Raw genomic sequence first — 25,028 nt, 5'->3', positions numbered from 1 at the left:
AGGCTCTTTTCTTTTTCACTACGGTTAATTAGGTACATTTTTTTTAAATATACACAAGAAAGAAAGAAAGAAAAACACGCGCCCAGAGAGGGGACCGAACCCACGCCTTTCGATTACATGTCGAATGCCTTACAAATTCGGCTATATGGGCGACTATGTTCTCCTTCACTTTCTGGGCTAATTAAATTTACTAGAAGTGTATCTGACTCTTGAGGGTGGTAGCCAGCGCCACTCTGACTACACGGGGAGAAGGGGACCTTCTTTTCAACCCCCGGGGCGTGACTCGAACGTCTACAGCCTGTCATGAGCGGGTTACTGGCGGGAAGCCCTCTTATGCTACCTAGGCATCAAGGCTGCCAGAACCTAGACCCTCGCTAGGCTTTCGCAGAATAATATAGTAAGGAAATGAGGGGCTCGTTAAGGAAATACAGAAAGATAGGTCGGCAGTCTACAATGCCAAAGGAGGCATAGGGGTGTGGTTAACCTCTTTTCTTTTTCACTACGGTTAATTAGGTACATTTTTTTTAAATATACAGAAGAAAGAAAGTAAGAAAATCACGCGCCCAGAGTGGGGACCGAACCCACGCCTTTCGATTACATGTCGAATGCCTTATCAATTCGGCTATCGGGGCGACTGTGTTCTTGACTTTCTGGGCAATTTATATTTACTAGAAGTGTATCTGACACTTGAGGGTGGTAGCCAGCGCCACTCTGACTACACGGGGAGAAGGGAACCTTCTTTTCAACCCCCGGGGCGTGACTCGAACGTCTACAGCCTGTCATGAGCGGGTTACTGGCGGGAAGCCCTCTTATGCTACCTAGGCATCAAGGCCGCCAGAAACTAGACCCTCGCTAGGCTTTCGCAGAATAATATAGTAAGGAAATGAGGGGCTCGTTAAGGAAATACAGAAAGATAGGTCGGCAGTCTACAATGCCAAAGGAGGCATAGGGGTGTGGTTAGGCTCTTTTCTTTTTCACTACGGTTAATTAGGTACATTTTTTTAAAATATACACAAGAAAGAAAGAAAGAAAAACACGCGCCCAGAGTGGGGACCGAACCCACGCCTTTCCATTGCATGTCGAATGCCTTACAAATTCGGCTATCTGGGCGACTGTGTTCTCCTTCACTTTCTGGGCTAATTAAATTTACTAGAAGTGTATCTGACTCTTGAGGGTGGTAGCCAGCGCCACTCTGACTACACGGGGAGAAGGGGACCTTCTTTTCAACCCCCGGGGCGTGACTCGAACGTCTACAGCCTGTCATGAGCGGGTTACTGGCGGGAAGCCCTCTTATGCTACCTAGGCATCAAGGCTGCCAGAACCTAGACCCTCGCTAGGCTTTCACAGAATAATATAGTAAGGAAATGAGGGGCTCGTTAAGGAAATACAGAAAGATAGGTCAGCAGTCTACAATGCCAAAGGACGCATAGGGGTGTGGTTAGGCTCTTTTCTTTTTCACTACGGTTAATTAGGTACATTTTTTTTAAATATACAGAAGAAAGAAAGAAAGAAAAACACGCGCCCAGAGTGGGGACCGAACCCACGCCTTTCGATTACATGTCGAATGCCTTACCAATTCGGCTATCTGGGCGACTGTGTTCTCCTTCACTTTCTGGGCTAATTGAATTTACTAGAAGTGTATCTTACTCTTGAGGGTGGTAGCCAGCGCCACTCTGACTACACGGGGAAAAGGGGATGTTTTTTTCAACCCCCGGGGCGTGACTCGAACGTCGACAGCCTGTCATGAGCGGGTTACTGGCGGGAAGCCCTCTTATGCTACCTAGGAATCAAGGCTGCCAGAACCTAGACCCTCGCTAGGCTTTCGGAGAATCATATAGTAAGGAACTGAGGGGCTCGTTAAGGAAATACAGAAAGATAGGTCGGCAGTCTACAATGCCAAAGGAGGCATAGGGGTGTGGTTAGGCTCTTTTCTTTTTCACTACGGTTAATTAGGTACATTTTTTTTAAATATACAGAAGCAAGAAAGAAAAACACGCGCCCAGAGTGGGGACCGAACCCACGCCTTTCGATTACATGTCGAATGCCTTACAAATTCGGCTATCTGGGCGACTGTGTTCTCCTTCACTTTCTGGGCTAATTAAAATTACTAGAAGTGTATCTGACTCTTGAGGGTGGTAGCCAGCGCCACTCTGACTACACGGGGAGAAGGGGACCTTCTTTTGAACCCCCGGGGCGTGACTCGAACGTCTACAGCCTGTCATGAGCGGGTTACTGGCTGGAAGCCCTCTTATGCTACCTAGGCATCAAGGCCGCCAGGACCTAGACCCTCGCTAGGCTTTCGCAGAATAATATAGTAAGGAAATGAGGGGCTCGTTACGGAAATACAGAAAGATATGTCGGCAGTCTACAATGCCAAAGGAGGCATAGGGGTGTGGTTAGGCTCTTTTCTTTTTCACTACGGTTAATTAGGTACATTTTTTTTAAATATACAGAAGAAAGAAAGAAAGAAAAACACGCGCCCAGAGAGGGGACCGAACCCACGCCTTTCGATTACATGTCGAATGCCTTAGAAATTCGGCTATCTGGGCGACTGTGTTCTCCTTCAGTTTCTGGGCTAATTAAATTTACTAGAAGTGTATCTGACTCTTGAGGGTGGTAGCCAGCGCCACTCTGACTACACGGGGAGAAGGGGACCTTCTTTTCAACCCCCGGGGCGTGACTCGAACGTCTACAGCCTGTCATGAGCGGGTTACTGGCGGGAAGCCCTCTTATGCTACCTAGGCATCAAGGCTGTTAGAACCTAGACCCTCGCTAGGCTTTCACAGAATAATATAGTAAGGAAATGAGGGGCTCGTTAAGGAAATACAGAAAGAGAGGTCGGCAGTCTACAATGCCAAAGGAGGCATAGGGGTGTGGTTAGGCTCTCTTCTTTTTCACTACGGTTAATTAGGTACATTTTTTTGAAATATACAGAAGAAAGAAAGAAAATCACGCGCCCAGAGTGGGGACCGAACCCACGCCTTTCGATTACATGTCGAATGCCTTACCAACTCGGCTATCGGGGCGACTGTGTTCTTGACTTTCTGGGCAATTTATATTTACTAGAAGTGTATCTGACACTTGAGGGTGGTAGCCAGCGCCACTCTGACTACACGGGGAGAAGGGAACCTTCTTTTCAACCCCCGGGGCGTGACTCGAACGTCTACAGCCTGTCATGAGCGGGTTACTGGCGGGAAGCCCTCTTATGCTACCTAGGCATCAAGGCCGCCAGAAACTAGACCCTCGCTAGGCTTTCGCAGAATAATATAGTAAGGAAATGAGGGGCTCGTTAAGGAAATACAGAAAGATAGGTCGGCAGTCTACAATGCCAAAGGAGGCATAGGGGTGTGGTTATGCTCTTTTCTTTTTCACTACGGGTTATTAGGTACATTTTTTTTTAAATATACAGAATAAAGAAAGAAAGAAAAACACGCGCCCAGAGTGGGGACCGAACCCACGCGTTTCGATTACATGTCGAATGCCTTACCAATTCGGCTATCTGGGCGACTGTGTTCTCCTTCACTTTCTGGGCTAATTAAATTTACTAGAAGTGTATCTGACTCTTGAGGGTGGTAGCCAGCGCCACTCTGACTACACGGGGAGAAGGGGACCTTTTTTTCAACCCCCGGGGCGTGACTCGAACGTCTACAGCCTGTCATGAGCGGGTTACTGGCGGGAAGCCCTCTTATGCTACCTAGGCATCAAGGCTGCCAGAACCTAGACCCTCGCTAGGCTTTCGCAGAATCATATAGTAAGGAAATGAGGGGCTCGTTAAGGAAATACAGAAAGATAGGTCGGCAGTCTACAATGCCAAAGGAGGCATAGGGGTGTGGTTAGGCTCTTTTCTTTTTCACTACGGTTAATTAGGTACATTTTTTTAAAATATACACAAGAAAGAAAGAAAGAAAAACACGCGCCCAGAGAGGGGACCGAACCCACGCCTTTCGATTACATGTCGAATGCCTTACAAATTCGGCTATATGGGCGACTGTGTTCTCCTTCACTTTCTGGGCTAATTAAATTTACTAGAAGTGTATCTGACTCTTGAGGGTGGTAGCCAGCGCCACTCTGACTACACGGGGAGAAGGGGACCTTCTTTTCAACCCCCGGGGCGTGACTCGAACGTCTACAGCCTGTCATGAGCGGGTTACTGGCGGGAAGCCCTCTTATGCTACCTAGGCATCAAGGCCGCCAGTAACTAGACCCTCGCTAGGCTTTCGCAGAATAATATAGTAAGGAAATGCGGGGCTCGTTAAGGAAATACAGAAAGATAGGTCGGCAGTCTACAATGCCAAAGGAGGCATAGGGGTGTGGTTAGGCTCTTTTCTTTTTGACTACGGTTAATTAGGTACATTTTTTTAAATATACAGAAGAAAGAAAGAAAGAAAAACACGCGCCCAGAGAGGGGACCGAACCCACGCCTTTCGATTACATGTCGAATGCCTTACAAATTCTATCTGGGCGACTGTGTTCTCCTTCACTTTCTGGGCTAATTAAATTTACTAGAAGTGTATCTTACTCTTGAGGGTGGTAGCACACGCCACTCTGACTACACGGGGAGAAGGGGACCTTCTTTTCAACCCCCGGGGCGTGACTCAAACGTCTACAGCCTGTCATGAGCGGGTTACTGGCGGAAAGCCCTCTTATGCTACCTAGGCATCAAGGCTGCCAGAACCTAGACCCTCGCTAGGCTTTCACAGAATAATATAGTAAGGAAATGAGGGGCTCGTTAAGGAAATACAGAAAGATAGGTCGGCAGTCTACAATGCCAAAGGAGGCATAGGGGTGTGGTTATGCTCTTTTTTTTTTCACTACGGGTTATTAGGTACATTTTTTTTAAATATACAGAAGAAAGAAAGAAAGAAAAACACGCGCCCAGAGTGGGGACCGAACCCACGCGTTTCGATTACATGTCGAATGCCTTACCAATTCGGCTATCTGGGCGACTGTGTTCTCCTTCACTTTCTGGGCTAATTAAATTTACTAGAAGTGTATCTGACTCTTGAGGGTGGTAGCCAGCGCCACTCTGACTACACGGGGAGAAGGGGACCTTTTTTTCAACCCCCGGGGCGTGACTCGAACGTCTACAGCCTGTCATGAGCGGGTTACTGGCGGGAAGCCCTCTTATGCTACCTAGGCATCAAGGCTGCCAGAACCTAGACCCTCGCTAGGCTTTCGCAGAATCATATAGTAAGGAAATGAGGGGCTCGTTAAGGAAATACAGAAAGATAGGTCGGCAGTCTACAATGCCAAAGGAGGCATAGGGGTGTGGTTAACCTCTTTTCTTTTTCACTACGGTTAATTAGGTACATTTTTTTTAAATATACAGAAGAAAGAAAGTAAGAAAATCACGCGCCCAGAGTGGGGACCGAACCCACGCCTTTCGATTACATGTCGAATGCCTTACCAATTCGGCTATCGGGGCGACTGTGTTCTTGACTTTCTGGGCAATTTATATTTACTAGAAGTGTATCTGACACTTGAGGGTGGTAGCCAGCGCCACTCTGACTACACGGGGAGAAGGGAACCTTCTTTTCAACCCCCGGGGCGTGACTCGAACGTCTACAGCCTGTCATGAGCGGGTTACTGGCGGGAAGCCCTCTTATGCTACCTAGGCATCAAGGCCGCCAGAAACTAGACCCTCGCTAGGCTTTCGCAGAATAATATAGTAAGGAAATGAGGGGCTCGTTAAGGAAATACAGAAAGATAGGTCGGCAGTCTACAATGCCAAAGGAGGCATAGGGGTGTGGTTAGGCTCTTTTCTTTTTGACTACGGTTAATTAGGTACATTTTTTTTAAATATACAGAAGAAAGAAAGAAAGAAAAACACGCGCCCAGAGAGGGGACCGAACCCACGCCTTTCGATTACATGTCGAATGCCTTACAAATTCGGCTATCTGGGCGACTGTGTTCTCCTTCACTTTCTGGGCTAATTAAATTTACTAGAAGTGTATCTTACTCTTGAGGGTGGTAGCCAGCGCCACTCTGACTACACGGGGAGAAGGGGACCTTCTTTTCAACCCCCGGGGCGTGACTCAAACGTCTACAGCCTGTCATGAGCGGGTTACTGGCGGGAAGCCCTCTTATGCTACCTAGGCATCAAGGCTGCCAGAACCTAGACCCTCGCTAGGCTTTCACAGAATAATATAGTAAGGAAATGAGGGGCTCGTTAAGGAAATACAGAAAGATAGGTCGGCAGTCTACAATGCCAAAGGAGGCATAGGGGTGTGGTTATGCTCTTTTCTTTTTCACTACGGGTTATTAGGTACATTTTTTTAAATATACAGAAGAAAGAAAGAAAGAAAAACACGCGCCCAGAGTGGGGACCGAACCCACGCGTTTCGATTACATGTCGAATGCCTTACCAATTCGGCTATCTGGGCGACTGTGTTCTCCTTCACATTCTGGGCTAATTAAATTTACTAGAAGTGTATCTGACTCTTGAGGGTGGTAGCCAGCGCCACTCTGACTACACGGGGAGAAGGGGACCTTTTTTTCAACCCCCGGGGCGTGACTCGAACGTCTACAGCCTGTCATGAGCGGGTTACTGGCGGGAAGCCCTCTTATGCTACCTAGGCATCAAGGCTGCCAGAACCTAGACCCTCGCTAGGCTTTCGCAGAATCATATAGTAAGGAAATGAGGGGCTCGTTAAGGAAATACAGAAAGATAGGTCGGCAGTCTACAATGCCAAAGGAGGCATAGGGGTGTGGTTAGGCTCTTTTCTTTTTCACTACGGTTAATTAGGTACATTTTTTTTAAATATACACAAGAAAGAAAGAAAGAAAAACACGCGCCCAGAGAGGGGACCGAACCCACGCCTTTCGATTACATGTCGAATGCCTTACAAATTCGGCTATATGGGCGACTGTGTTCTCCTTCACTTTCTGGGCTAATTAAATTTACTAGAAGTGTATCTGACTCTTGAGGGTGGTAGCCAGCGCCACTCTGACTGCACGGGGAGAAGGGGATCTTCTTTTCAACCCCCGGGGCGTGACTCGAACGTCTACAGCCTGTCATGAGCGGGTTACTGGCGGGAAGCCCTCTTATGCTACCTAGGCATCAAGGCTGCCAGAACCTAGACCCTCGCTAGGCTTTCGCAGAATAATATAGTAAGGAAATGAGGGGCTCGTTAAGGAAATACAGAAAGATAGGTCGGCAGTCTACAATGCCAAAGGAGGCATAGGGGTGTGGTTAACCTCTTTTCTTTTTCACTACGGTTAATTAGGTACATTTTTTTTAAATATACAGAACAAAGAAAGAAAGAAAAACACGCGCCAAGAGTGGGGACCGAACCCACGCCTTTCGATTACATGTCGAATGCCTTACCAATTCTCGCTATCTGGGCGACTGTGTTCTCCTTCACTTTCTGGGCTAATTAAATTTACTAGAAGTGTATCTGACTCTTGAGGGTGGTAGCCAGCGCCACTCTGACTACACGGGGAGAAGGGGACCTTCTTTTCAACCCCCGGGGCGTGACTCGAACGTCTACAGCCTGTCATGAGCAGGTTACTGGCGGGAAGCCTTCTTATGCTACCTAGGCATCAAGGCTGCCAGAACCTAGACCCTCGCTAGGCTTTCGCAGAATAATATAGTAAGGAAATGAGGGGCTCGTTAAGGAAATACAGAAAGATAGGTCGGCAGTCTACAATGCCAAAGGAGGCATAGGGGTGTGGTTAGGCTCTTTTCTTTTTCACTACGGTTAATTAGGTACATTTTTTTTAAATATACACAAGAAAGAAAGAAAGAAAAACACGCGCCCAGAGAGGGGACCGAACCCACGCCTTTCGATTACATGTCGAATGCCTTACAAATTCGGCTATATGGGCGACTGTGTTCTCCTTCACTTTCTGGGCTAATTAAATTTACTAGAAGTGTATCTGACTCTTGAGGGTGGTAGCCAGCGCCACTCTGACTACACGGGGAGAAGGGGACCTTCTTTTCAACCCCCGGGGCGTGACTCGAACGTCTACAGCCTGTCATGAGCGGGTTACTGGCGGGAAGCCCTCTTATGCTACCTAGGCATCAAGGCTGCCAGAACCTAGACCCTCGCTAGGCTTTCGCAGAATAATATAGTAAGGAAATGAGGGGCTCGTTAAGGAAATACAGAAAGATAGGTCGGCAGTCTACAATGCCAAAGGAGGCATAGGGGTGTGGTTAACCTCTTTTCTTTTTCACTACGGTTAATTAGGTACATTTTTTTTAAATATACAGAACAAAGAAAGAAAGAAAAACACGCGCCAAGAGTGGGGACCGAACCCACGCCTTTCGATTACATGTCGAATGCCTTACCAATTCTCGCTATCTGGGCGACTGTGTTCTCCTTCACTTTCTGGGCTAATTAAATTTACTAGAAGTGTATCTGACTCTTGAGGGTGGTAGCCAGCGCCACTCTGACTACACGGGGAGAAGGGGACCTTCTTTTCAACCCCCGGGGCGTGACTCGAACGTCTACAGCCTGTCATGAGCAGGTTACTGGCGGGAAGCCTTCTTATGCTACCTAGGCATCAAGCCTGCCAGAACCTAGACCCTCGCTAGGCTTTCGCAGAATAATATAGTAAGGAAATGAGGGGCTCGTTAAGGAAATACAGAAAGATAGGTCGGCAGTCTACAATGCCAAAGGAGGCAAAGGGGTGTGGTTAGGCTCTTTTCTTTTTCACTACGGTTAATTAGGTACATTTTTTTTTAAATATACACAAGAAAGAAAGAAAGAAAAACACGCGCCCAGAGTGGGGACCGAACCCACGCCTTTCGATTACATGTCGAATGCCTTACAAATTCGGCTATCTGGGCGACTGTGTTCTCCTTCACTTTCTGGGCTAATTAAATTTACTAGAAGTGTATCTTACTCTTGAGGGTGGTAGCCAGCGCCACTCTGACTACACGGGGAAAAGGGGATCTTTTTTTCAACCCCCGGGGCGTGACTCGAACGTCGACAGCCTGTCATGAGCGGGTTACTGGCGGGAAGCCCTCTTATGCTACCTAGGAATCAAGGCTGCCAGAACCTAGACCCTCGCTAGGCTTTCGGAGAATCATATAGTAAGGAAATGAGGGGCTCGTTAAGGAAATACAGAAAGATAGGTCGGCAGTCTACAATGCCAAAGGAGGCATAGGGGTGTGGTTAGGCTCTTTTCTTTTTCACTACGGTTAATTAGGTACATTTTTTTTAAATATACAGAAGCAAGAAAGAAAAACACGCGCCCAGAGTGGGGACCGAACCCACGCCTTTCGATTACATGTCGAATGCCTTACAAATTCGGCTATCTGGGCGACTGTGTTCTCCTTCACTTTCTGGGCTAATTAAAATTACTAGAAGTGTATCTGACTCTTGAGGGTGGTAGCCAGCGCCACTCTGACTACACGGGGAGAAGGGGACCTTCTGTTCAACCCCCGGGGCGTGACTCGAACGTCTACAGCCTGTCATGAGCGGATTACTGGCGGGAAGCCCTCTTATGCTACCTAGGCATCAAGGCTGCCAGAACCTAGACCCTCGCTAGGCTTTCACAGAATAATATAGTAAGGAAATGAGGGGCTCGTTAAGGAAATACAGAAAGATAGGTCGGCAGTCTACAATGCCAAAGGAGGCATAGGGGTGTGGTTAGGCTCTTTTCTTTTTCACTACGGTTAATTAGGTACATTTTTTTTAAATATACAGAAGAAAGAAAGAAAGAAAAACACGCGCCCAGAGTGGGGACCGAACCCACGCCTTTCGATTACATGACGAATGCCTTACCAATTCGGCTATCTGGGCGACTGTGTTCTCCTTCACTTTCTGGGCTAATTAAATTTACTAGAAGTGTATCTGACTCTTGAGGGTGGTAGCCAGCGCCACTCTGACTACACGGGAGAAGGGGACCTTTTTTTCAACCCCCGGGGCGTGACTCGAACGTCTACAGCCTGTCATGAGCGGGTTACTGGCGGGAAGCCCTCTTATGCTACCTAGGCATCAAGGCTGCCAGAACCTAGACCCTCGCTAGGCTTTCGCAGAATCATATAGTAAGGAAATGAGGGGCTCGTTAAGGAAATACAGAAAGATAGGTCGGCAGTCTACAATGCCAAAAGAGGCATAGGGGTGTGGTTAACCTCTTTTCTTTTTCACTACGGTTAACTAGGTACATTTTTTTTAAATATACAGAAGAAAGAAAGAAAGAAAAACACGCGCCCAGAGTGGGGACCGAACCCACGCCTTTCGATTACATGTCGAATGCCTTACCAATTCGGCTATCTGGGCGACTGTGTTCTCCTTCACTTTCTGGGCTAATTAAATTTACTAGAAGTGTATCTGACTCTTGAGGGTGGTAGCCAGCGCCACTCTGACTACACGGGGAGAAGGGCACCTTTTTTTCAACCCCCGGGGCGTGACTCGAACGTCGACAGCCTGTCATGAGCGGGTTACTGGCGGGAAGCCCTCTTATGCTACCTAGGCATCAAGGCTGCCAGAACCTAGACCCTCGCTAGGCTTTCGCAGAATCATATAGTAAGGAAATGAGGGGCTCGTTAAGGAAATACAGAAAGACCGGTTGGCAGTCTACAATGCCAAAGGAGGCATAGGGGTGTGGTTAGGCTCTTTTCTTTATCACTACGGTTAATTAGGTACATTTTTTTAGATATACAGAAGAAAGAAAAAAAGAAAACCACGCGCCCAGAGTGGGGACCGAACCCACGCCTTTCGATTACATGTCGAATGCCTTACCAATTCGGCTATCTGGGCGACTGTGTTCTCCTTCACTTTCTGGGCTAATTAAATTTACTAGAAGTGTATCTGACTCTTGAGGGTGGTAGCCAGCGCCACTCTGACTACACGGGGAGAAGGGGACCTTCTTTTCAACCCCCGGGGCGTGACTCGAACGTCTACAGCCTGTCATGAGCGGGTTACTGGCGGGAAGCCCTCTTATGCTACCTAGGCATCAAGGCTGCCAGAACCTAGACCCTCGCTAGGCTTTCACAGAATAATATAGTAAGGAAATGAGGGGCTCGTTAAGGAAATACAGAAAGATAGGTCGGCAGTCTACAATGCCAAAGGATGCATAGGAGTGTGGTTAGGCTCTTTTTTTTTCACTACGGTTAATTAGGTACATGTTTTTTAAATATACAGAAGAAAGAAAGAAAGAAAAACACGCGCCCAGAGTGGGGACCGAACCATCGCCTTTCGATTACATGTCGAATGCCTTACCAATTCGGCAATCTGGGCGACCGTGTTCTCTTTCACTTTCTGGGCTAACTAAATTTACTAGAAGTGTATCTGACTCTTGAGGGTGGTAGCCAGCGCCACTCTGACTACACGGGGAGAAGGGGACCTTCTTTTCAACCTCCGGGGCGTGACTCGAACGTCTACAGCCTGTCATGAGCGGGTTACTGGCGGGAAGCCCTCTTATGCTACCTAGGCATCAAAGCTGCCAGAACCTAGACCCTCGCTAGGCTTTCGCAGAATAATATAGTAAGGAAATGAGGGGCTCGTTAAGGAAATACAGAAAGAGAGGTCGGCAGTCTACAATGCCAAAGGAGGCATAGGGGTGTGGTTAAGCTCTCTTCTTTTTCACTACGGTTAATTAGGTACATTTTTTTGAAATATACAGAAGAAAGAAAGAAAGAAAAACACGCGCCCAGAGTGGGGACCCAACCCACGCCTTTCGATTACATGTCGAATGCCTTACCAATTCGGCTATCGGGGCGACTGTGTTCTTGACTTTCTGGGCAATTTATATTTACTAGAAGTGTATCTGACACTTGAGGGTGGTAGCCAGTGCCACTCTGACTACACGGGGAGAAGGGGACCTTCTTTATAACCCCCGGGGCGTGACTCAAACGTCTACAGCCTGTCATGAGCGGGTTACTGGCGGGAAGCCCTCTTATGCTACCTAGGCATCAAGGCTGCCAGAACCTAGACCCTCGCTAGGCTTTCACAGAATAATATAGAAAGGAAATGAGGGGCTCGTTAAGGAAATACAGAAAGATAGGTCGGTAGTCTACAATGCCAAAGGAGGCATAGGGGTGTGGTTATGCTCTTTTCTTTTTCACTACGGGTTATTAGGTACATTTTTTTTAAATATACAGAAGAAAGAAAGAAAAACACGCGCCCAGAGTGGGGACCGAACCCACGCCTTTCGATTACATGTCGAATGCCTTACCAATTTGGCTATCTGGGCGACTGTGGTCTCCTTCACTTTCTGGGCTAATTAAATTTACTAGAAGTGTATCTGACTCTTGAGGGTAGTAGCCAGCGCCACTCTGACTACACGGGGAGAAGGGGACCTTTTTTTCAACCCCCGGGGCGTGACTCGAACGTCTACAGCCTGTCATGAGCGGGTTACTGGCGGGAAGCCCTCTTATGCTACCTAGGCATCAAGGCTGCCAGAACCTAGACCCTCGCTAGGCTTTCGCAGAATCATATAGTAAGGAAATGAGGGGCTCGTTAAGGAAATACAGAAAGATAGGTCGGCAGTCTACAATGCCAAAGGAGGCATAGGGGTGTGGTTAGGCTCTTTTCTTTTTCACTACGGTTAATTAGGTACATTTTTTTTAAATATACAGAAGAAAGAAAGAAAGAAAAACACGCGCCCTGAGAGGGGACCGAACCCACGCCTTTCGATTACATGTCGAATGCCTTACAAATTTGGCTATCTGGGCGACTGTGTTCTCCTTCACTTTCTGGGCTAATTAAATTTACTAGAAGTGTATCTGACTCTTGAGGGTGGTAGCCAGCGCCACTATGACTACACGGGGAGAAGGGGACCTTCTTTTCAACCCCCGGGGCGTGACGCAAACGTCTACAGCCTGTCATGAGCGGGTTACTGGCGAGAAGCCCTCTTATGCTACCTAGGCATCAAGGCTGCCAGAACCTAGACCCTCGCTAGGCTTTCGCAGAATAATATAGTAAGGAAATGAGGGGCTCGTTAAGGAAATACAGAAAGATAGGTCGGCAGTCTACAATGCCAAAGGAGGCATAGGGGTGTGGTTAGGCTCTTTTCTTTTTCACAACGGTTAATTAGGTACATTTTTTTAAATATACAGAAGAAAGAAAGAAAGAAAAACACGCGCCCAGAGTGGGGACCGAACCCACGCCTTTCGATTACATGTCGAATGCCTTACAAATTCGGCTATCTGGGCGACTGTGTTCCTCTTCACTTTCTGGGCTAATTAAATTTACTAGAAGTGTATCTGACTCTTGAGGGTGGTAGCCAGCGCCACTCTGACTACACGTGGAGAAGGGGACCTTCTTTTCAACCCCCGGGGCGTCACTCGAACGTCTACAGCCTGTCATGAGCGGGTTACTGGCGGGAAGCCCTCTTATGCTACCTAGGAATCAAGGCTGCCAGAACCTAGACCCTCGCTAGGCTTTCACAGAATAATATAGTAAGGAAATGAGGGGCTCGTTAAGGAAATACAGAAAGATAGGTCGGCAGTCTACAATGCCAAAGGAGGCATAGGGGTGTGGTTAGGCTCTTTTCTTTTTCACTACGGTTATTTAGGTACATTTTTTTTAAATATACAGAAGAAAGAAAGAAAAACGCGCCCAGAGTGGGGACCGAACCCACGCCTTTCGATTACATGTCGAATGCCTTACCAATTCGGCTATCTGGGCGACTGTGTTCTCCTTCACTTTCTGGGCTAATTAAATTTACTAGAAGTGTATCTTACTCTTGAGGGTGGTAGCCAGCGCCACTCTGACTACACGGGGAGAAGGGGATCTTTTTTTCAACCCCCGGGGCGTGACTCGAACGTCGACAGCCTGTCATGAGCGGGTTACTGGCGGGAAGCCCTCTTATGCTACCTAGGCATCAAGGCTGCCAGAACCTAGACCCTCGCTAGGCTTTCGCAGAATCATATTGTAAGGAAATGAGGGGCTCGTTAAGGAAATACAGAAAGATAGGTCGGCAGTCTACAATGCCAAAGGAGGCATAGGGGTGTGGTTAGGCTCTTTTCTTTTTCACTACGGTTAATTAGGTACATTTTTTTTAAATATACAGAAGAAAGAAAGAAAAACGCGCCCAGAGTGGGGACCGAACCCACGCCTTTCGATTACATGTCGAATGCCTTAAAAATTCGGCTATCTGGGCGACTGTGTTCTCCTTCACTTTCTGGGCTAATTAAATTTACTAGAAGTGTATCTGACTCTTGAGGGTGGTAGCCAGCGCCACTCTGACTACACGGGGAGAAGGGGACCTTCCTTTCAACCCCCGGGGCGTGACTCGAATGTCTACAGCCTGTCATGAGCGGGTTACTGGCGGGAAGCCCTCTTATGCTACCAAGGCATCAAGGCTGCCAGAACCTATTCCCTCGCTAGGCTTTCACAGAATAATATAGTAAGGAAATGAGGGGCTCGTTAAGGAAATACAGAAAGATAGGTCGGCAGTCTACAATGCCAAAGGAGGCATAGGGGTGTGGTTAGGCTCTTTTCTTTTTCACTACGGTTAATTAGGTACATTTTTTTTAAATATACAGAAGAAAGAAAGAAAGAAAAACACGCGCCCAGAGTGGGGACCGAACCCACGCCTTTCGAGAAAATGTCGAATGCTTTACCAATTCGGCTATCTGGGCGACTGTGTTCTCCATCACTTTCTGGGCTAATTAAATTTACTAGAAGTGTATCTGACTCTTGAGGGTGGTAGCCAGCGCCACTCTGACTACATGGGAGAAGGGGACCTTTTTTTCAACCCCGGGGGCGTGACTCGAACGTCTACAGCCTGTCATGAGCGGGTTACTGGCGGGAAGCCCTCTTATGCTACCTAGGCATCAAGGCTGCCAGAACCTAGACCCTCCCTAGGCTTTCGCAGAATCATATAGTAAGGAAATGAGGGGCTCGTTAAGGAAATACAGAAAGATAGGTCGGCAGTCTACAATGCCTAAAGAGGCATAGGGGTGTGGTTAACCTCTTTTCTTTTTCACTACGGTTAATTAGGTACACTTTTTTAAATATACAGAAGAAAGAAAGAAAGAAAAACACGCGCCCAGAGTGGGGACCGAACCCACGCCTTTCGATTACATGTCGAATGCCTTACCAATTCGGCTATCTGGGCGACTGTGTTCTCCTTCACTTTCTGGGCTAATTAAATTTACTAGAAGTGTATCTGACTCTTGAGGGTGGTAGCCAGCACCACTCTGACTACACGGGGAGAAGGGGACCTTTTTTTCAACCCCCGGGGCGTGACTCGAACGTCGACAGCCTGTCATGAGCGGGTTACTGGCGGGAAGCCCTCTTATGCTACCTAGGCATCAAGGCTGCCAGAACCTAGACCCTCGCTAGGCTTTCGCAGAATCATATAGTAAGGAAATGAGGGGCTCGTTAAGGAAATACAGAAAGATCGGTCGGCAGTCTACAATGCCAAAGGAGGCATAGCGGTGTGGTTAGGCTCTTTTCTTTTTCACTACGGTTAATTAGGTACATTTTTTTAGATATACAGAAGAAAGAAAAAAGAAAACCACGCGCCCGGAGTAGGGACCGAACCCACGCCTTTCGATTACATGTCGAATGCCTTACCAATTCGGCTATCTGGGCGACTGTGTTCTCCTTCACTATCTGGGCTAATCAAATTTACTAGAAGTGTATCTGACTCTTGAGGGTGGTAGCCAGCGCCACTCTAACTACACGGGGAGAAGAGGACCTTCTTTTCAACCCCCGGGGCGTGACTCGAACGTCTACAGCCTGTCATGAGCGGGTTACTGGCGGGAAGCCCTCTTATGCTACCTAGGCGTCAAGGCTGCCAGAACCTAGACCCTCGCTAGGCTTTCACAGAATAATATAGTAAGGAAATGAGGGGCTCATTAAGGAAATACAGAAAGATAGGTCGGCAGTCTACAATGCCAAAGGAGGCATAGGGGTGTGGTTAGGCTCTTTTCTTTTTCACTACGGTTAATTAGGTACATGTTTTTTAAATATACAGAAGAAAGAAAGAAAGAAAAACACGCGCCCAGAGTGGGGACCGAACCCACGCCTTTCGATTACATGTCGAATGCCTTACCAATTCGGCAATCTGGGCGACCGTGTTCTCTTTCACTTTCTGGGCTAATTAAATTTACTAGAAGTGTATCTGACTCTTGAGGGTGGTAGCCAGCGCCACTCTGACTACACGGGGAGAAGGGGACCTTCTTTTCAACCCCCGGGGCGTGACTCGAACGTCTACAGCCTGTCATGAGCGGGTTACTGGCGGGAAGCCCTCTTATGCTACCTAGGCATCAAAGCGGCCAGAACCTAGACCCTCGCTAGGCTTTCGCAGAATAATATAGTAAGGAAATGAGGGGCTCGTTAAGGAAATACAGAAAGAGAGGTCGGCAGTCTACAATGCCAAAGGAGGCATAGGGGTGTGGCTAAGCTCTCTTCTTTTTCACTACGGTTAAATAGGTACATTTTTTGAAATATACAGAAGAAAGAAAGAAAGAAAAACACGCGCCCAGAGTGGGGACCGAACCCACGCCTTTCGATTACATGTCGAATGCCTTACCAATTCGGCTATCGGGGCGACTGTGTTCTTGACTTTCTGGGCAATTTATATTTACTAGAAGTGTATCTGACACTTGAGGGTGGTAGCCAGCGCCACTCTGACTACACGGGGAGAAAGGAACCTTCTTTTCAACCCCCGGGGCGTGACTCGAACGTCTACAGCCTGTCATGAGCGGGTTACTGGCGGGAAGCCCTCTTATGCTACCTAGGCATCAAGGCCGCCAGAACCTAGACCCTCGCTAGGCTTTCGCAGAATAATATAGTAAGGAAATGAGGGGCTCGTTAAGGAAATACAGAAAGATAGGTCGGCAGTCTACAATGCCAAAGGAGGCATAGGGGTGTGGTTAGGCTCTTTTCTTTTTCACTACGGTTAATTAGGTACATTTTTTTTAAATATACAGAAGAAAGAAAGAAAGAAAAACACGCGCCCTGAGAGGGGACCAAACCCACGCCTTTCGATTACATGTCGAATGCCTTACAAATTCGGCTATCTGGGCGACTGTGTTCTCCTTCACTTTCTGGGCTAATTAAATTTACTAGAAGTGTATCTGACTCTTGAGGGTGGTAGCCAGCGCCACTATGACTACACGGGGAGAAGGGGACCTTCTTTTCAACCCCCGGGGCGTGACGCAAACGTCTACAGCCTGTCATGAGCGGGTTACTGGCGAGAAGCCCTCTTATGCTAACTAGGCATCAAGGCTGCCAGAACCTAGACCCTCGCTAGGCTTTCACAGAATAATATAGTAAGGAAATGAGGGGCTCGTTAAGGAAATACAGAAAGATAGGTCGGCAGTCTACAATGCCAAAGGAGGCATAGGGGTGTGGTTATGCTCTTTTCTTTTTCACTACGGGTTATTAGGTACATTTTTTTTAAATATACAGAAGAAAGAAAGAAAGAAAAACGCGCCCAGAGTGGGGACCGAACCCACGCCTTTCGATTACATGTCGAATGCCTTACCAATTCGGCTACCTGGGCGACTGTGTTCTCCTTCACTTTCTGGGCTGATTAAATTTACTAGAAGTGTATCTGACTCTTGAGGGTGGTAGCCAGCGCCACTCTGACTACACGGGGAGAAGGGGACCTTTTTTTCAACCCCCGGGGCGTGACTCGAACGTCTACAGCCTGTCATGAGCGGGTTACTGGCGGGAAGCCCTCTTATGCTACCTAGGCATCAAGGCTGCCAGAACCTAGACCCTCGCTAGGCTTTCGCAGAATCATATAGTAAGGAAATGAGGGGCTCGTTAGGGAAATACAGAAAGATAGGTCGGCAGTCTACAATGCCAAAGGAGGCATAGGGGTGTGGTTAACCTCTTTTCTTTTTCACTACGGTTAATTAGGTTCATTTTTTTAAAAACTACAGAAGAAAGAAAGAAAGAAAAATACACGCCCAGAGTGGGGACCGAACCCACGCCTTTCGATTACATGTCGAATGCCTTACCAATTCGGCTATCTGGGCGACTGTGTTCTCCTTCACTTTCTGGGCTAATTAAATTTACTAGAAGTGTATCTTACTCTTGAGGGTGGTAGCCAGCGCCACTCTGACTACACGGGGAGAAGGGGATCTTTTTTTCAACCCTCGGGGCGTGACTCGAACGTCGACAGCCTGTCATGAGCGGGTTACTGGCGGGAAGCCCTCTTATGCTACCTAGGCATCAAGGCTGCCAGAACCTAGACCCTCGCTAGGCTTTCGCAGAATCATATAGTAAGGAAATGAGGGGCTCGTTAAGGAAATACAGAAAGATAGGTCGGCAGTCTACAATGCCAAAGGAGGCATAGGGGTGTGGTTAGGCTCTTTTCTTTTTCACTACGGTTAATTAGGTACATTTTTTTAAATATACAGAAGAAAGAAAGAAAAACACGCGCCCAGAGTGGGGACCGAACCCACGCCTTTCGATTACAGGTCGAATGCCTTACAAATTCGGCTATGTGGGCGACTGTGTTCTCCTTCACTTTCTGGGCTAATTAAATTTACTAGAAGTGTATCTTTCTCTTGAGGTTGGTAGCCAGCGCCACTCTGACTACACGGGGAGAAGGGGACCTTCTTTTCAACCCCCGGGGCGTGACTCGAACGTCTACAGCCTGTCATGAGCGGGTTACTGGCGGGAAGCCCTCTTATGCTACCTAGGCATCAATCCTGCCAGAACCTAGACTCTCGCTAGGCTTTCGCAGAATAATATAGTAAGGAAATGAGGGGCTCGTTAAGGAAACACAGAAAGATAGGTCGGCAGTCTACAATGCCAAAGGAGGCATAGGGGTGTGGTTAGGCTCTTTTCTTTTTTACTACGGTTACTGAGGTGAACATTTTTTTTAAATATACAGAAGCAAGAAAGAAAAAGACGCGCCCAGAGTGGGGACTGAACCCACGCCTTTCGATTACATGTCGAATGACTTACCAATTCGGCTATCTGGGCGACTGTGTTCTCCTTCACTTTCTGGGCTAATTAAATTTACTAGAAGTGTATCTGACTCCTGAGGGTGGTAGCCAGCGCCACTCTGACTACACGGGGAGAAGGGGACCTTCTGTTCAACCCCCGGGGCGTGACTCGAACGTCTACAGCCTGTCATGAGCGGGTTACTGGCGGGAAGCCCTCTTATGCTACCTAGGCATCAAGGCTGCCAGAACCTAGACCCTTGCTAGGCTTTCGCAGAATAATATAGTAAGGAAATGAGGGGCTCGTTAAGGAAATACAGAAAGATAGGTCGGCAGTCTACAATGCCAAAGGAGGCATAGGGGTGTGGTTAGGCTCTTTTCTTTTTCACTACGGTTAATTAGGTACATTTTTTTTAAATATACAGAAGAAAGAAAGAAAGAAAAACACGCGCCCAGAGTGGGGACCGAACCCACGCCTTTCGATTACATGTCGAATGCCTTACCAATTCGGCTATCTGGGCGACTGTGGTCTCCTTCACTTTCTGGGCTAATTAAATTTACTAGAAGTGTATCTGACTCTTGAGGGTGGTAGCCAGCGCCACTCTGACTACACGGGGAGAAGGGGACCTTCTTTTCAAGCCCCGGGGCGTGACTCGAACGTTTAAAGCCTGTCATGAGCGGGTAACTGGCGGGAAGCACTCTTATGCTACCTAGGCATCAAGGCTGCCAGAACCTAGACCCTCGCTAGGCTTTCATAGAATAATATAGTAAGGAAATGAGGGGCTCGTTAAGAAAATACAGAAAAGATAGGTCGGCAGTCTACAATGCCAAAGGAGGCATAGGGGTGTTGTTAGGCTCTTTTCTTTTTCACTACGGTTAATTAGGTACATGTTTTTTAAATATACAGAAGAAAGAAAGAAAGAAAAACACGCGCCCAGAGTGGGGACCGAACCCACGCCTTTCGATTACATGTCGAATGCCTTACCAATTCGGCTATCTGGGCGACTGTGTTCTCCTTCACTTTCTGGGCTAATTAAATTTACTAGAAGTGTATCTGACTCTTGAGGGTGGTAGCCAGCGCCACTCTGACTACACGGGGAGAAGGGGACCTTTTTTTCAACCCCCGGGGCGTGACTCGAACGTCTACAGCCTGTCATGAGCGGGTTACTGGCGGGAAGCCCTCTTATGCTACCTAGGCATCAAGGCTGCCAGAACCAAGACCCTCGCTAGGCTTTCGCAGAATCATATAGTAAGGAAATGAGGGGCTCCTTAAGGAAATACAGAAAGATAGGTCGGCAGTCTACAATGCCAAAGGAGGCATAGGGGTGTGGTTAACCTTATTTCTTTTTCACTACGGTTAATTAGGTACATTTTTTTTAAATATACAGAAGAAAGAAAGAAAGAAAAATACACGCCCAGAGTGGGGACCGAACCCACGCCTTTCGATTACATGTCGAATGCCTTACAAATTCGGCTATCTGGGCGACTGTGTTCTCCTTCACTTTCTGGGCTAATTAAATTTACTAGAAGTGTATCTGACTCTTGAGGGTGGTAGCCAGCGCCACTCTTAATACACGAGGAGAAGGGGACCTTCTTTTCAATCCCCGGGGCGTGACTCGAACGTCTACAGCCTGTCATGAGCGGGTTACTGGCGGGAAGCCCTCTTATGCCAGCTAGGCATCAAGGCTGCCAGAACCAAGACCCTCGCTAGGCTTTCACAGAATAATATAGTAAGGAAATGAGGGGCTCGTTAAGGAAATACAGAAAGATAGGTCGGCAGTCTACAATGCCAAAGGAGGCATAGGGGTGTGGTTAGGCTCTTTTCTTTTTCACTACGGTTAATTTGGTACATTTTTTTTAAATCTACAGAAGAAAGAAAGAAAGAAAAACACGTGCCCAGAGTGGGGACCGAACCCACGCCTTTCGATTACATGTCGAATGCCTTACCAATTCGGCTATCTGGGCGACTGTGTTCTCCTTCACTTTCTGGGCTAATTAAATTTACTAGAAGTGTATCTGACTCTTGAGGTTGGTAGCCAGCGCCACTCTGACTACACGGGGAGAAGGGGACCTTCTTTTCAACCCCCGGGGCATGACTCGAACGTCTACAGCCTGTCATGAGCGGGTTACTGGCGGGAAGCCCTCTTATGCTACCTAGGCATCAATCCTGCCAGAACCTAGACTCTCGCTTGGCTTTCGCAGAATAATATAGTAAGGAAATGAGGGGCTCGTTAAGGAAATACAGAAAGATAGGTCGGCAGTCTACAATGCCAAAGGAGGCATAGGGGTGTGGTTAGGCTCTTTTCTTTTTCACTACGGTTAATTAGGTACATTTTTTTAGATATACAGAAGAAAGAAAGAAAGAAAAACGCGCCCAGAGTGGGGACCGAACCCACGCCTTTCGATTCCATGTCGAATGCCTTACCAATTCGGCTATCTGGGCGACTGTGTTCTCCTTCACTTTCTGGGCTAATTAAATTTACTAGAAGTGTATCTGACTCTTGAGGGTGGTAGCCAGCGCAACTCTGACTACACGGGGAGAAGGGGACCTTCTTTTCAACCCCCGGGGCGTGACTCGAACGTCTACAGCCTGTCATGAGCGGGATACTGGTGGAAAGCCCTCTTATGCTACCCAGGCATCAAGGCTGCCAGAACCTAGACCCTCGCTAGGCTTTCGCAGAATAATATAGTAAGGAAATGAGGGGCTCGTTAAGGAAATACAGAAAGATAGGTCGGCAGTCTACAATGCCAAAGGAGGCATAGGGGTGTGGTTAGGCTCTTTTCTTTTTTACTACGGTTACTGAGATGAACATTTTTTTTAAATATACAGAAGCAAGAAAGAAAAACACGCGCCCAGAGTGGGGACTGAACCCACGCCTTTCGATTACATGTCGAATGCCTTACCAATTCGGCTATCTGGGCGACTGTGTTCTCCTTCACTTTCTGGGCTAATTAAATTTACTAGAAGTGTATCTGACTCTTGAGGGTGGTAGCCAGCGCCACTCTGACTACACGGGGAGAAGGGGACCTTCTGTTCAACCCCCGGGGCGTGACTCGAACGTCTACAGCCTGTCATGAGTGGGTTACTGGCAGGAAGCCCTCTTATGCTACCTAGGCATCAAGGCTGCCAGAACCTAGACCCTTGCTAGGCTTTCACAGAATAATATAGTAAGGAAATGAGGGGCTCGTTAAGGAAATACAGAAAGATAGGTCGGCAGTCTACAATGCCAAAGGAGGCATAGGGGTGTGGTTAGGCTCTTTTCTTTTTTACTACGGTTACTGAGGTGAACATTTTTTTTTAATATACAGAAGCAAGAAAGAAAAAGACGCGCCCAGAGTGGGGACTGAACCCACGCCTTTCGATTACATGTCGAATGCCTTACCAATTCGGCTATCTGGGCGACTGTGTTCTCCTTCACTTTCTGGGCTAATTAAATTTACTAGAAGTGTATCTGACTCTTGAGGGTTGTAGCCAGCGCCACTCTGACTACACGGGGAGAAGGGGACCTTCTGTTCAACCCCCGGGGCGTGACTCGAACGTCTACAGCCTGTCATGAGCGGGTAACTGGCGGGAAGCCCTCTTATGCTACCTAGGCATCAAGGCTGCCAGAACCTAGACCCTTGCTAGGCTTTCGCAGAATAATATAGTAAGGAAATGAGGGGCTCGTTAAGGAAATACAGAAAGATAGGTCGGCAGTCTACAATGCCAAAGGAGGCATAGGGGTGTGGTTAGGCTCTTTTCTTTTTCACTACGGTTAATTAAGTACATTTTTTTTAAATATACAGAAGAAAGAAAGAAAAACACGCGCCCAGAGTGGGGACCGAACCCACGCCTTTCGATTACATGTCGAATGCCTTACCAATTCGGCTATCTGGGCGACTGTGTTCTCCTTCACTTTCTGGGCTAATTAAATTTACTAGAAGTGTATCTGACTCTTGAGGGTGGTAGCCAGCGCCACTCTGACTACACGGGGAGAAGGGGACCTTCTGTTCAACCCCCGGGTCGTGACTCGAACGTCTACAGCCTGTCATGAGCGGGTTACTGGCGGGAAGCCCTCTTATGCTACCTAGGCATCAAGGCTGCCAGAACCGAGACCCTTGCTAGGCTTTCGCAGAATAATATAGTAATGAAATGAGGGGCTCGTTAAGGAAATACAGAAAGATAGGTCGGCAGTCTACAATGCCAAAGGAGGCATAGGGGTGTGGTTAGGCTCTTTTCTTTTTCACTACGGTTAATTAGGTACATTTTTTTTAAATATACAGAAGAAAGAAAGAAAGAAAAACACGCGCCCAGAGTGGGGACCGAACCCACGCCTTTCGATTCCATGTCGAATGCCTTACCAATTCGGCTATCTGGGCGACTGTGGTCTCCTTCACTTTCTGGGCTAATTAAATTTACTAGAAGTGTATCTGACTCTTGAGGGTGGTAGCCAGCGCCACTCTGACTGCACGGGGAGAAGGGGACCTTCTTTTCAAGCCCCGGGGCGTGACTCGAACGTTTAAAGCCTGTCATGAGCGGGTAACTGGCGGGAAGCACTCTTATGCTACCTAGGCATCAAGGCTGCCAGAACCTAGACCCTCGCTAGGCTTTCATAGAATAATATAGTAAGGAAATGAGGGGCTCGTTAAGGAAATACAGAAAGATAGGTCGGCAGTCTACAATGCCAAAGGAGGCATAGGGGTGTTGTTAGGCTCTTTTCTTTTTCACTACGGTTAATTAGGTACATGTTTTTTAAATATACAGAAGAAAGAAAGAAAGAAAAACACGCGCCCAGAGTGGGGACCGAACCCACGCCTTTCGATTACATGTCAAATGCCTTACCAATTCGGCTATCTGGGCGACTGTGTTCTCCTTCACTTTCTGGGCTAATTAAATTTACTAGAAGTGTATCTGACTCTTGAGGGTGGTAGCCAGCGCCACTCTGACTACACGGGGAGAAGGGGACCTTTTTTCAACCCCCGGGGCGTGACTCGAACGTCTACAGCCTGTCATGAGCGGGTTACTGGTGGGAAGCCCTCTTATGCTACCTAGGCATCAAGGCTGCCAGAACCAAGACCCTCGCTAGGCTTTCGCAGAATAATATAGTAAGGAAATGAGGGGCTCGTTAAGGAAATACAGAAAGATAGGTCGGCAGTCTACAATGCCAAAGGAGGCATAGGGGTGTGGTTAGGCTCTTTTCTTTTTTACTACGGTTACTGAGGTGAACATTTTTTTTAAATATACAGAAGCAAGCAAGAAAGAAAAACACGCGCCCAGAGTGGGGACCGAACCCACGCCTTTCGATTACATGTCGAGTGCCTTACCAATTCGGCTATCTGGGCGACTGTGTTCTCCTTCACTTTCTGGGCTAAAAAAATTTACTAGAAGTGTATCTGACTCTTGAGGGTGGTAGCCAGCGCCACTCTGACTACACGGGGAGAAGGGGACCTTCTTTTCAACCCCCGGGGCGTGACTCGAACGTCTAAAGCCTGTCATGAGCGGGTTACTGGCGGGAAGCACTCTTATGCTACCTAGGCATCAAGGCTGCCAGAACCTAGACCCTCGCTAGGCTTTCATAGAATAATATAGTAAGGAAATGAGGGGCTCGTTAAGGAAATACAGAAAGATAGGTCGGCAGTCTACAATGCCAAAGGAGGCATAGGGGTGTGGTTAGGCTCTTTTCTTTTTCACTACGGTTAATTAGGTACATGTTTTTTAAATATACAGAAGAAAGAAAGAAAGAAAAACGCGCCCAGAGTGGGGACCAAACCCACGCCTTTCGATTACATGTCGAATGCCTTACCAATTCGGCTATCTGGGCGACTGTGTTCTCCTTCACTTTCTGGGCTAATTAAATTTACTAGAAGTGTATCTGACTCTTGAGGGTGGTAGCCAGCGCCACTCTGACTACACGGGGAGAAGGGGACCTTCTTTTCAACCCCCGGGGCGTGATTCGAACGTCTACAGCCTGTCATGAGCGGGTTACTGGCGGGAAGCACTCTTATGCTACCTAGGCATCAAGGCTGCCAGAACCTAGACTCTCGCTAGGCTTTCGCAGAATAATATAGTAAGGAAATGAGGGGCTCGTTAAGGAAATACAGAAAGATAGGTCGGCAGTCTACAATGCCAAAGGAGGCATAGGGGTGTGGTTAGGCTCTTTTCTTTTTTACTACGGTTACTGAGGTGAACATTTTTTTTAAATATACAGAAGCAAGCAAGAAAGAAAAACACGCGCCCAGA

General features: G+C 47.6%; 1 protein-coding gene and 4 non-coding genes across 5 annotated transcripts in view; 1 reads left to right on the top strand and 4 right to left on the bottom strand.

Annotated features, from left to right (window-relative positions):
- LOC144176020 (tachykinin-like peptides receptor 86C) overlaps positions 1 to 25,028 on the top strand; it is an 833,985-nt gene that overhangs the window by 49,657 nt on the left and 759,300 nt on the right. The window lies entirely within an intron of this gene.
- Trnak-uuu (transfer RNA lysine (anticodon UUU)) lies at positions 14,465 to 14,536 on the bottom strand. Its single transcript has one exon. It is a non-coding gene; the product is annotated as a tRNA-Lys (tRNA).
- On the bottom strand, positions 20,702 to 20,773 carry Trnat-ugu (transfer RNA threonine (anticodon UGU)). Its single transcript has one exon. It is a non-coding gene; the product is annotated as a tRNA-Thr (tRNA).
- Trnap-ugg (transfer RNA proline (anticodon UGG)) lies at positions 21,180 to 21,251 on the bottom strand. The gene has a single exon. It is a non-coding gene; the product is annotated as a tRNA-Pro (tRNA).
- On the bottom strand, positions 23,096 to 23,167 carry Trnap-ugg (transfer RNA proline (anticodon UGG)). Its single transcript has one exon. It is a non-coding gene; the product is annotated as a tRNA-Pro (tRNA).

Source organism: Haemaphysalis longicornis, unplaced genomic scaffold (assembly GCF_048455015.1).
Source record: "Haemaphysalis longicornis isolate Haplotype H1 unplaced genomic scaffold, Haemaphysalis longicornis Haplotype H1 scaffold_1, whole genome shotgun sequence".
Lineage (NCBI taxonomy): Eukaryota > Metazoa > Arthropoda > Arachnida > Ixodida > Ixodidae > Haemaphysalis > Haemaphysalis longicornis.
The sequence above is the reverse complement of the archived record's forward strand: the minus strand, read 5'-3'. Positions and strand labels throughout refer to the sequence as shown.